At 32.5% G+C, this 13549-nt stretch overlaps 2 long non-coding RNA genes across 2 annotated transcripts; one reads left to right on the top strand and one right to left on the bottom strand.

The window, feature by feature from the left end:
- Positions 1-1033: 1033 nt before the first annotated feature.
- Positions 1034-4759, bottom strand: LOC128193663 (uncharacterized). The gene is made up of 4 exons (XR_008245077.1): positions 4453-4759; positions 4216-4342; positions 3279-3370; positions 1034-1332 (listed from the first exon to the last, which is right to left on the bottom strand). It is a non-coding gene; the product is annotated as an uncharacterized LOC128193663 (long non-coding RNA).
- Positions 4760-10372: 5613 nt separating this feature from the next.
- LOC108345467 (uncharacterized) lies at positions 10373-12873 on the top strand. The gene is made up of 3 exons (XR_001833672.2): positions 10373-10598; positions 10748-10819; positions 12626-12873. It is a non-coding gene; the product is annotated as an uncharacterized LOC108345467 (long non-coding RNA).
- Positions 12874-13549: the final 676 nt, after the last annotated feature.

Here is a 13549-nt window from a genome sequence, read left to right on the forward strand (position 1 = left end):
CGATTTACTATATACACAACCGTCTTAAGTGCTTCAGTCCACAAGAATTAAGGAAGTTTTGAATGACTCCTCATACTTCTCACCATATCCATCAAGGTTCGATTTGTTCTTTCTGCTACACCATTATGATCTAGAGAGCCAGGCATGGTATATTGGGCAACAATCCCATGTTCTTGAAGAAATCTAGCAAATGGACCAGGTGCTTGTCCATTCTCCGTGTATCTACCATAGTACTCTCCACCTCTGTCTGATCTCACAATCTTAATTTTCTTTCCACATTGTAACTCTACTTCAACCTTAAAAACTTTAAAGGCATCTAAGGCTTCATCCTTAGAATGAAGTAAGTACAGATACATGTATCGTGAGTAATCATCTATAAAGGTGATAAAGTATTTTGGACTACTTGCATCCATATCCGGACAACAAATATCTGTATGAATAATTTCTAGTAAACTTGAACTCCTCTTAGCACCTCTTTTGGACTTGTTAGTTTGTTTTCCCTTAATGCAATCCACACAAGTCCCAAAATCAGCAAAATCTAAAGTACGAAGTACTCCATCATTTACTAATTGCTTAATTCTCTCAATGGAGATATGTCCTAATCTACGATGCCATAAAACAGAAGAATCCTCATTCATAACACATCTTTTTAACCCAATGGAAACATGCATAGAATTATAAGCAACCACTACAAGAAAAAATTAAATTACATACAACTAAAATCCGTATATAAGGTCAAAAATTCGTATATAACACTTGATTATATACGACTTATATACGGATAAAAATCCGTATATAAAACTGTCGTAAATAAATTATATACGGATATATCTGTATATAATTTATATACGAATTTTTTCGTATGTAAATTACATACAGAAAAATCCGTATATAAAATCCGTATATAATTACATACGAAAAAATCCGTATGTAACTTTATGATTTTATAAAAAAAAAATTAAATGATCTCACATTTACATTCAATAACTAAGAATTACATATAATAAGAGTCAAACACAATTGTCAAATTACAAAAAATAGTACAGAATATCTGAGTTTTTATTAAAATGTATATATACAATAATAATAAATACACAAACTATATATATATATATATAGAAGAGTGACTTCAAATAACTAACATAATTAAAGTATATAGTTAAAAGTGTAAAATATATATTTATACAAAGTTCCAAAGTTCTTTGATTCTCTTAAGTTTCCTAATCCCTTCCTTGCTGCTTTAAGCCTCAAGTTTGTCTTGTTGTCTCAGCCTCTCGGATGCATATCAAAACTCTAACGAAAACTCCTTTCTTCTTTGCTATTTTCTCTTCCCTGTGTTAGCAAAATGGTAAGAGATCATATAGTAAGTTCATATAGTCATCTAAGCATGATAATCACATCTGAAATGCACTCAAACATACTACAGAGAATTATAACTAAGATATTCATACCAAAATACCACCTACTTCGCATTTAATTGTCAACCAAGACAACCAACCCACAATATAAAACATACATTCCCATTCACATTCAAACACTGAAGAAAAATAACACAAACAAAAGCAAACTAACCCCTTATATACCCACATGACAGCATCCAATACTTCTAATTAAGCGCAACAGGTTCAGGGTTATGGTAGCAGCAGCACAAGGTCAACTTCAAGGGTCAATTTAATCAATATTAAACACAATGCAAGCTAGGGAAGCACTACAAAATATAAAAATTTTCTTTTAGTGATACCAATAATATAATTTATAGATTAATAGATGAAGGAAAGAAATAAGAAATAGTTCTTGCTGCAAATATCAGTATCACATGAAGGATCATGCCCCATTATACTCTAACGATCCTTCCACATTCCTTATTTCTTGCCTAACCTCTTTTTTATTTTTATTTTTTTATTTTTCTATCTTTATATGTTCTATTGGACCCTAATAATGCAGTAAAATAGAAGGTTTTTTCATCATCCATTAATAACAGAATTGCCACATCCTAAATAGTCCCTGAACTAAAAGAGTTATGTAAGTAGCCAAAGTTGTTACTGTCTCTGTTAATTATTTTCTAAGCATGCCATTTCAAAGAAATAAATTCTGGACACGTATGTCTAAGAAAAACATATATATAATTATCTGGTATATATAATGTTTTTTTGGAAATAGAAAAAGGTTATACTTCAAAACAAACAATGACAAAGAATGGGGTTCTGGGCTTTATATAGTTGGAGACCAAAGTCATTGATAAATTAAAACATTATTGTAAAAAAGTAATTGAATAAAATTATTATTCTTTACTGAACGTTCTATTCGAATGGCCCACATGAAAATGGTTTACAAACCAGTAATTACTACCTAGTATGCAATTCACGTCTTGAATGACTATTAGTATAAATTATTATTTATTTTTTGCTAGTAATGAATTATATCCTGTCACACCATAAGAGAAAATAAATTTTCAAATTAAGTATTTGTAAGTCACAATTTTATAATATAGTAATGCATGGTATAATAACAAAAATAGCAAAAATTTATAAAGTAGTTGAAGTTATTAACATCGTAATCAAATTAGTATTTATTAGAGGAGCAAATTGTCATTTTAATATTCATTAAAATAAAAATTGCAAGAGTTTATTAACACCAGAACCCCATTCATTTATCTTCTATTAGACCAAAAATAAATACAAATGATACCTTATCCAATTATACTAGATATACAATCATACTAACCTTGTTTCACTTTGAGGCACTACTGTGATTGTCAGGAATAAAGCGTACTCGTTGCAAATTAGTTTTTATGTGCTTTAATTCTGAATGCTTAAAATAGAAATGGTTAGTACTTAGTAGTGGTTGTTTCAATTTGAAGTAATGACTTTATTTGTTAAATTCAGGTTTACTTTAACTGTCTGAACTATTTGTGTTGTTTGCAAATAAAAAGTTTTATACCCATAACTGCAAGCAGACAAAGTTAAGTATCAAGTGCTATAGATCACTAAACTATAACTTGTTTCAGGATGTTTGGATCATCTGCATAATTAGAAAATTAACGTGTCCATTCCCACCTATCTTATGAGTGCAGATAAATAAGTTGCATCTTCGCACCACTTCATACATCTCCAACTTCATGTGGAAATGTTGTTTATTATTATCACATATAATGATCACATTAAATAGTAACGCTAGTGATATAAAAATGGAAGCAGAGACAACAAATATACAAGATGAGAACAAAACTACAGGGATACAATTTGGTAAGAGAAGAATAAGATTCCATGGTTGTGTACCTTAACAAATAGAGAGGAAGGAGAACCCAAAAAGAGACTAAGCACGGAGGAAGGAGAACCCGAAAGGTCCATGCCATGTTCGGTGCAGCTACCTATTCCCATGCCAAGCAGAATGTTGAAAGAACCAACATCAGAGTGAAGTTATACAAGCCATAAAGTTCTCTTGTGAGGATGTCTTAGAACTAATAATGTAATGTATACAAAAAAACTTAAACATGATAAGCAAGATGAAATTCAAAAATGATCTGTTTTACATAAAAGTTTATCTGAACCATGTAATACTCCTATTAAAAAGAACAAGATTGTTGAAATGCATCACATAACCATGCATACCAATTATGCAGAAATGTAACAAGAATGATTTAGAGACAGTGGCAGTGATTGTAGACATCCAAGAACTAAATTAAATGTCGACTAGATGGCATATGTTATAGTCAAAGTTTTCTCTCAAGCATACTACACATACACTTACAAATGATGGGCAAAGATATTATACAGGATTCATGACAACCATAGGCACTGGAAATATTTAACAAAGCACTGGAAATATTTTGACCACAGTCCTTCCCATCAGCATCTTAACACATATGACACCTCATGCACACGCATCACAAAGAATCAAACTGAGTAATTAACGGATCCCCATCAACAGCGAACTACACAATCCATTGCAGGCCAAAGCATATAATTTTTATTATAAAAAAAATTAATACACTCATTAATTACAAACGCATTGCGTCATAAACATTAAAAAAGCATTCAATTTCTCTATACAGGCAAATTATCAAAGGCGGTTATATCACCACGATGGATCTAAATCTGGCAGAAGAAGTAAAACCCATAACAACATATTATTAAGCAAATGAAGCAAAAGAACACAGTACAAACAATTTTTTCTGCATCTAAGAAACTTCAAAAGGCAAAGGAACTCACTCACCTTTGGTCCCTTCACTAAGGGCCTTCATAATCAAATGGTATATGTCTCAGTCCTACATACCACTGACAATCTTCTTAAACCGCCAAACACTAGCCTCAATCGATGCTTCCTAACACTCCAACCACGGCTTGCGAGACCAACCACAAATGTGTCAAATAAAACAAAAAATGAAAAAGATTAGGGTTCGCGATTAACGATTTCGTCGATTACTAAGCATTAGGATTAAGGTTTACTTACCAGATGAAGAGACTCCTTCAGCGTCCAACTACGACACCCGACGAACAAGGAGATTGCTTGGTGAACGCCGGAACACGACGGAAACTTCGACAGAGAGAGAGGACATAGAAGCAGAGCACGACGGACATGGACTGTGAAGAGGGCTGGAGAGAGGGACAGGGAGAGCGAAGACGGCTCGAGAGAGGGACGGCGAGAGCTCCAGGGTTCGAGAGAGAAAGGACTCGAGGGTTCGAGGAGAGAGATAGCTCGAGGTTTTCAGAGAGAGTAGCTCGGCGGTTCGAGAGGATAGCAAAGAGTGAATGATAGGTTTCAGCTTCTAATTAATCAAAAATACATTTTTTTTAAATTATTTTTGAAATCCGTATATAATATACTTCATTCTACTTACACACGGTTAATGAAAATTACATGGGATATATCTTTATGAAATTTTCCCGCCAACGTGCCAACTTTATATATGGATAAATATCCGTATATAATATTTGTATGTAATTTTTTTTTAAAATACGTATATAATATCCATATATAATATTTAAATTATATACGGATTTATATCTGTATATATTAATCCATATATAATTTCAATATTTCTTGTAGTGAACATTGTTTTGCAATTTAATAAAGTAAAGACCATCACATAATTCCCCAAAACCAATAACTTTGGATTTATTCAATAAAGTAAAACCAGAATCCATAAAATTAACGGAAAAACCCAAAGGTGCAAGTTGTGAAATAGAAATCTAGTTCTTGCTAAAACTAGGAACATAAAAAGTATTTTCTAAACATAAAACAAAATCACTGCTTAAAACTAAATTGCACGTCCCAATGGCTTCTACATGTGAACTCATCTTGCTTCCTGAATAGATGCATTGCTCACTTCCCATCGGTTTCCTTAGGTTTTCCATACCCTGTAAGGTATTAGAAACATGGATTGTAGAACCATAATCAATCCACCATGTGTTATTATTAAAACTAGTCAAATTAGATTCATAACAGACAAAAGCAAATGGAGTACCTTTCTTATCAAGCCAACTCTTAAATTTTAAGCAGTCTTTCTTCATGTGTCCTTTCTTTTTACAAAAGAAACATCTGGACTCCTTCTTAACAACTGGCTTAGCAAGAATCTTTCCCTTCTTATTAACTTGGTTCTTCTTATTCTCAAAAGAAGTAGTCAAGTTCACCTTCTCCCCTTCTTCTATCAATAGCCTTTCTTCTTCTTGAACACACATATGGTCAATAATTCATTAATAGACCACTTATCCTTATGTATGTTGTAAGAGATTTTAAAGGGGGCATAATGGTGAGGCAAACTGCACAAAATATAGTGTACTAGGAAAGAATCAGATATGGTAACTTCCAAAGCTTTTAATTGAGCCACAAGGTCCCTAATGCGCATGATGTGATCACGTACTCCTTTAATTCCAGTGAGCTTTAAGGATGAAAACTGCATTATAAGGGTGCTGGCAAGAGATTTATCAGATGTCGTAAATTGCTAATCAATAACCCTCAGTAAATCCTTGACATACTCATACTGATCAACCGAACCCCGGATTCCAGCGAAAATGTTGGTTTTTATGAATGTTACGGAAAGACGATTTGACCTCTCCCATTTTTCATAAAGATCAATGACATCTGAAGTGCTAGTCTCAGCAAAACATGTCTTTACCAATGAGTCTATTAACATAAAACTTGCCTATGGGCTAAAGTCTTACTCAATTAGACTCATTTAACCTTATGATAAATATTTTAATAAATATATCACATTCCTAATTCCTGTGGGAAAATTAAGAATTATAATAAATATTTTATCCTAATTAATCATACAAATGTAAGAAAAATCCTGTGGATATATTTCATCACATTATATATAATTAATTACAGTTAATGTTTCAATAAAGTGATCTTTATAATATAATTTAATTAATTAAAGATGTTGTGGCTACTCTCTAATTATTAAAAATTATATTTATCACTAAACATTAATTCTCTATCGTAAGACCCATGAAAAATATTTACCTTAATAGTAACAATTTTATTACTAGATTTCTTTGTGAATGAAAAATATAATAAGTTTATGTAAAAAATAAAATGTGGAAAGCTAAATAAGAAATTTTGGTAGCTTAATTGGTAGAAAATTTTGGTGATTTCAAGAACATGGGTTCAAACTCTCTTCTACCTTTTTCTAAAAAAAAAAATTTTAAATATTGATAGTGGATAAAGCACTCAGATTTTAAGGCATTATTGAGGAATCCAATATGTCAAGTGGTGATTAAAATATTAATATAATAAAATAATATTAAAATAATAAATAATATTAAAAAATTGGTGAATAGTAAAATTTTTGGACTATAAATAGCCATGAGAGGGGAGACTATTATGCATAAAGAGAGGAAGAATCAAGTGAGAAAACTTGAGAAATAGAGAAGAAAGAGTTAGGAAGAAATTTTTAGTTGCAAGAAGAGTAGAGGTTCTAGAGGGTTTTCGGGGAAACGAATTCTGAGCAAGAGATTAAGTCTGGAATAGAGGTAGGGGAGCTAACCTTTCTAAGCTTTTATATTATGATTTAGTATTGTTTTATTACTATTCATGTCTTGAAATTCTGTGTCAATACTGTTAATGAAAAGCATAGGTGCTTACTTTATATCTATCTATAGTGAATTTTTGTGCTAATATTATATGTTGTTGTTTTGAATCTGTAAATAAGAAATTTGTTAAAACTAGTTGAGGAACACTTTGGCTAAGGAAAGACTTGGTACTTAAGTTGTCCATTGTGATGCACCTCTCTTTCCTGGAAGTCTACTCGACGAGTTTTTAACTTAAATCTTGTTGAACAGATTATGTACTGTTAAATTATTGTGCAATATATCTTGTTGGAATGAAAATTTCTGATGAATTCATGTTATTGTGGTAGATATATGAATTATAATTGTGATGGTAGGATAGAGGATCTTAAAAATCGGAGTTGGTACATCCCTGATCATAGAGCTGCCCTGGTCAAATCCAGTAAGTTGTGACTAGTCATATGTACTGGCGTTTATGGTGAGTTTGATTCGTCAAACATTTGATTCTTCTCCGGTGACCATTTATGGTGATATTTTAGTATTGTTAATTTATTGTGATATATTCATTTTGTATGATTTTTGCGATGATTGGATTTTATTATATTAGATTTGAATTTATGCATCTGAACATGATATGAGTATTATGGGGAGATTTTGTAAGGGTATAGTGTGAGTTGAGGAATGAGTATGGTATGAGTCTCGCGGAGAGATTCAGTAATGATATGTTATTTGTGTATATGTTGATGTTGAGGGTCATGTAGTTGGAGGTTTTCCTGATACTCTAATAATCATCCAGTCTCAAGTAGAGAAGGATGAATTATGTGGTGAGAGGGGCATGAGGTCCTGGTCTATGTGCCGATTTTGGACATAGTGTTGAGGACTAACCTTGTGGATGGTATGAAGTATTTTGGAAGTGTATTTGTAAGAGGAAGTAGAAGGCATCACAAGTGCATAACCTCCCGTGACCGCTCATCAACGTATCATCCGGATGAGTGTCTATTGGGTATTGTGGAATGAGTGTCCATTGGGTATTGTGGAACGAGTGTCTATTGAGTATTCTGGAACGAGTTTCTATTAAGTATTGTGGGACGAGTGTCTATTAGTAATTGTGGTATTGTGGGATGAGTATCTATGATGCGATTGTTGTATGATGGTATGAGGGTGTCTGACATAATTATTATATGATGTTTGTTGGAGTGTATCAAAGTAATTATGCATGTTTTATAAATGATTGGTTGCATGTTAGCTCACCCTACTTGTTTGTGTTTGTGTATGTGCGATGATCGTATAATTCGTTATAAGGGAGCAAATGGAGGAATGTCGTCTGATCCAGTGCCAATGAAGAAAGAGATAGAAGAATAAATTAGAAGAATTCGAGTTATATTTATGAGTTTGTAGTTGAAATCTTAGTTTAGAACATATATATATATATATATATATATATATATATATATATATATATATATATATATGTCAACTATGAATTTTCAAGTGTGAGATTAAGGGATGTTACCTTAAATGTAATGCTACAATATATAAATTATGAATTATCAAGTGTGAGATTACGGGATGTTACATCTATAGGTCTTATATTTAATCTAAATAAAATATAAGAATCATATTATAAATATATAATATTCAAATTTATTATACTAACATTAAATATTAGTATAAATTCCACGCACACTTTAATTTTAATTGCGTGTATAACAATGCCTATCATAACACCATAACGTGTATATATATATATATATATATATATATATATATATATATATATATATATATATATATATATATATATATATATATATATATATATATATATATATATATATATATATATATATATATATATATATTTACACGCATATATAATAGTATCAGGAAAAAACATCCAATATAAAACGCAAACAATAAACAACATATATTTATATATGTATGAAAAACAATTAATGTGCGCAGAAAGAAAAGAACTCTGGATTAAAACCAGAAGCGGAGCAGCGTACCTTTCAATCTCCAGTGCGCGTATGTATGCAATAGGTAAAGAAGAAAATAAAATTGAAATATATGTTTCTGGTAGATGCTCACAATGAAACGCAAATACAAAAGCGTTTCGATCATCTTCAACCTTTCACATGGTTCAAAACAAAACATATACCAGACGCAAATCCAATAATATGTGAGGGTTTTAGCATCAAAATATTTCATCACGGAAAATTTCACAGAAAACTTTCTTCTTTCTATCCAGTTTCAAAACAATTGATAAAACGAAAACACAATACGCAGAGGAGTAAACCAAACAAGGCAGAGGATAAACATGGCTCTGATACCAAATGAAACAAATTTATACTGAAGATTTAATAAATCTAAATATGTCAAACAAGCACATACGTTTAAGCATATTCAGATTATAAGAATGAAAGCGGAAGCAGAAAGATCAACCTCCAACCATTGTTGTATGCTTGCTTAACTTCTAGTTTATGAACCCTTGCTCTTAAAACACGATGGTGATGTATATGAAGTAAAGAGTAGGCTCAGTGATCTGATTATAAAATTTCTGTAGAACTCCAAAAATCATCACAGAGTATTTTAACGTTAGAAGAGTTTGTTGCGGGAATCAAGGCACATCCATGCACGTTTAAAAAAAACGATTTTAAAATAGATCACTTTAAAAATATTAACTGAAAAAGAAATAAAAATAAATAGAAGAAGATATAACTTTTGTATAAAGGCTAACATTCCATCTCTTCATATCTCATTCTTTTTTATAATATGATCGCACCTCAAATAGCCGAGGAGTTAGATTTTTAAATAAAACAAATTTATAACTATTTTTAAAAAATTATTCATTTACTTTTATTATGATTTTGTCATTAATATTAATCGTGTCACTTCAGGAAAATAATTTTTTCAATTTGATTTATTACATATTAAAATTTTGTTACGTTGAGATAGTGTGCTCTATGTTCCTAAATTTTAAAATAGACTGAATTTTTTAAAATTATTTTGAAAATAAGTATTACGGGAAAGGAAAGTTAATTCAGTATATAATAGTACTATAGGATGGAGATCTATGTTGATATTTTATGCAGGTTTTATGTCTGATTCAATCATGATATATTGAATAGTGAAAATTCAGAATATATGTTTCAAAGTAAGTTTAATGGGTTCATATTGAAATTACTTTAGAACTAAATATATTATGCTAGGCATAAAAAAATTAAAAATAATTAATAGTGCAAAAATATGATTTGACATATGTGTTTTTAGGATAATAAAAATTATAATGACGTGATGTGTAATGGTATGAAGATTTTATAAAGCTATTGGGCCCTAATTTAACAAGCCAGGCCCATTGACCCAAGGACACTTGAACCTTGGGAGGGGCTCTTTCCTTGCAAGTCAGATTTCATTTCACAGATTCCTCTCTCTCTAGAACAGAAACCTTGCCCTAACTCAAGTGCTCTGACTTCTCTCTAGGTTTCCAGCCATTTCCACCGATTGAATCCTAATTTGGTGGTGTTTTCTTGTTCCTGGAATCAAGAGCTACGAAACCATCCGATTGGTTTTGCGTTCCAGCGGGTAAGTAGATTTTCCCTCTTTCCCTTCACTATTCTTGTCCTAGGTTGTACCATTTTCTGATTTCCTGTGCCCTGTGTGATTTTGTCTTTCATTCTCGGTTTATTCCGACTCAAAGAGCTAAAGTCTAGCACCTATTTGGTGATTTATAGGTTCTGTACAGTTTCGCACGGTGTAGGGGGTACTGTTAGAGCATCTGTGAACTGTGTTGAGCAACCCATCAGGTAAGGGGAGCTAGAATACTTCTTTAAATTGCTTGTATGAAATGTATGTATATTGGATTCTAAATTGGTGCATTGTTTGGAGTTGTATTTTTCGTTTTGAGTATGTTGTAATGTATGTGTTGATACATGAAATCCATGAAACTGTGTTGAGCTGTTTGGAATTGATTTGGATGGGTTTGAATTGCTATAATTGACCAATTGGAAGTGATTTAAGTGTGAAATCTGGTATATTTTTGGTTGGATAGAAATTTGGAGTTTTGTGGTTTTTAGGTCACTTTGAGAGGAAGTGAGGTAGTGATTTTGGGCATTTGAGGTCTAAAGCATGATTGGGCTGTTGAGGCAGTCTTACCCACTGTATTGTGACTTGTTTGAGTAACTAAATTGATCAAAATAGGTGCAAAGTAGTAGAATTGGATTTGGGTACCTAAGTTGTGGCAATTGGTGTTTTAGAGTTGAATTTGAAGTTTAATCACTTTAGAATGGTAGTAGGAATGTTTAGAATCATTTAGATAAGTCCAATTAAGTATAAAACAAGAATTAAGGATGTTAGAAGTTAGTAAAAATGGCTATAAATGGTACTCTGGAGTCTGGTTGCAATTCTGCAGAATTATGTAGAAATCTGCAGAACACGATAGCTGACCGTTCGGTCATGCCCTGATTTGGCCATTCGGTCAGGTGTTGATTTGACCATTCGGTCATGTCCTGACTTAGCGTTCGGCCTTATTCTGCTTTGAGTGGTCGGTCTCTTTAGCCTTACCAGTTCAAACCATTCGGTCATGTCCTGACTTAGCGTTCGGCCTTATTCTGCTTTGAGTGGTCGGTCTCTTTAGCCTTACCAGTTCAAACCATTCAGTCATAGGTAGCGTTCGGTCTTGATGGTGCTCGGTCTTGGTACCGTTCGGTCTTAGTGGTACGTGGTCTAACTAGTGTTCGGTCAAAGCTCATAGCGTTCGGCCAAAGCTCTAAGTGTTCGGCCAAAGCTCTAAGTGCTCGGCTCCAGCCTCTTTTGCTCTTGTTTTGGGTTGAATTAAGTGTGTGGGATGATTGCAATGCATAGTATGATGTGATAATGTGATTATATTACAAGTATGTGAGTATGTGAAACATGTTTGATGGTTAAAAGTATGTGCTTGTACTAGTATGGTTGATGGACATAATTCCATGGATCTCAAAGGGAGGTCACATGGTGGTGCCCTATAGTGTTGGACGTAATTCCATGATCTTTTAGGAGAAAATTCATGGTGGTGCCCTAGTAATGTTTAGAATGAATTGCATGGTAGCTCAGTCTTGGGGGTTTTCCTGACGCTCCAATGGTCTTTCATTCTCAAGTAGAGAGGATTGATTCATGTGGTGAGGAGTAGTAGGAGGTCCTAGTCTTGGGTGCTTCCAGTATGACCCAAGGTGAGTGATAACGGACTAACCTCGTGAGTGTGGTAGGGTGAAATCCATTGGCAATGGCTTTGCAAAGCAGTAGAGGCCACCACGAGTACATAACCCGTCATAGCTCGGCAATCATTCTAGTCCGGACGAGTCAAGTTTAAGGGTAGCAAGTCAAGTTTGCATGGTCTAGTATCTGTATTTAACTGTCTATTGTGTATGATTGCTATAACATGACTTTTATATCTAGCTCACCCTTGCTTGTGTGTTTGTGTTTGCTTGGGTATGCTTTCTTTTGCAATGATCATCCATTTGGATGTGTATGATTGCTATAACATGACTTTTATATCTAGCTCACCCTTGCTTGTGTGTTTGTGTTTGCTTGGGTATGCTTTCTTTTGCAATGATCATCCATTTGGATGTGAGCAGAGGCGGATGAGGTGCCTCTGGAGCAGGCTTTGGAGGAAGACGATGTTGCTGCTTAGTCTCCTTAGGGTTCTATTATTGTTTTTTTTGTATTTGGAATTACTATTCAGTTGTTATGAATCCACCTGTGATTCCCACCCTTTTGAAATACTCCATTTGCTTAAGTTCTAAATTTTGTCTGGTTTTGGGATGATTGTAAGCTTAACTTTATTTACAATCTACTTTAACTGTTCTCTCTTATTTAAATGTGGACTTACTATGTTATATGTTCATATATAATCTGGGATGTTACACGATGACATTGTTTTAAATATTTATATAATTATAGGTAGTAGTTTAAGAATAATCAAAATATATAGTTTTGAAAATATTTACATAACAATTCTTTAAATAATCAAAACTTATAGATATATAAATATTTTTAAAAATATTATTGCATTTTTAAAAGGTTTTATTTAGATGTTAAATATAGGTTTTGATTTAACCTAAAACCAATGTTTTTGTTCATTATAAATTTATGAATTTTTATAATCTGTACAAAAATTTATTAGTTAGCGTATTATTTTCCTTTGTCTTTACAGTTTTACATTTTCCTTGAGACACATTTTTTCCTTTATTATAATTTATTTTTCTTTTCATTTATTGCTTTTGTATCTTTCTTTCGTTTTTTCTTCTCTTCCTTCTTTTACTTCTCTTCTCGTTTTGATAAATGGTTACTATCATAATTTTGCGTTGAAGAATTGCAACATGTTTATATTGACCTAAGGCTAGTGATAACAGATTAACTTTGTGTGATAGCTTGAGGTAAGCTAGCTCTTTTACTACAACAAGTGCATGAATTGTCATAGCTCAATATTCATACTAATTCGGATGGTCAAGTCAAAGTATGGTCAGACATAAAGTGCTTGCTTGGTTTGATATGTTGTG

This window comes from Vigna angularis, chromosome 8, assembly GCF_016808095.1.
Source record: "Vigna angularis cultivar LongXiaoDou No.4 chromosome 8, ASM1680809v1, whole genome shotgun sequence".
Taxonomy (NCBI): Eukaryota; Viridiplantae; Streptophyta; class Magnoliopsida; order Fabales; family Fabaceae; genus Vigna; species Vigna angularis.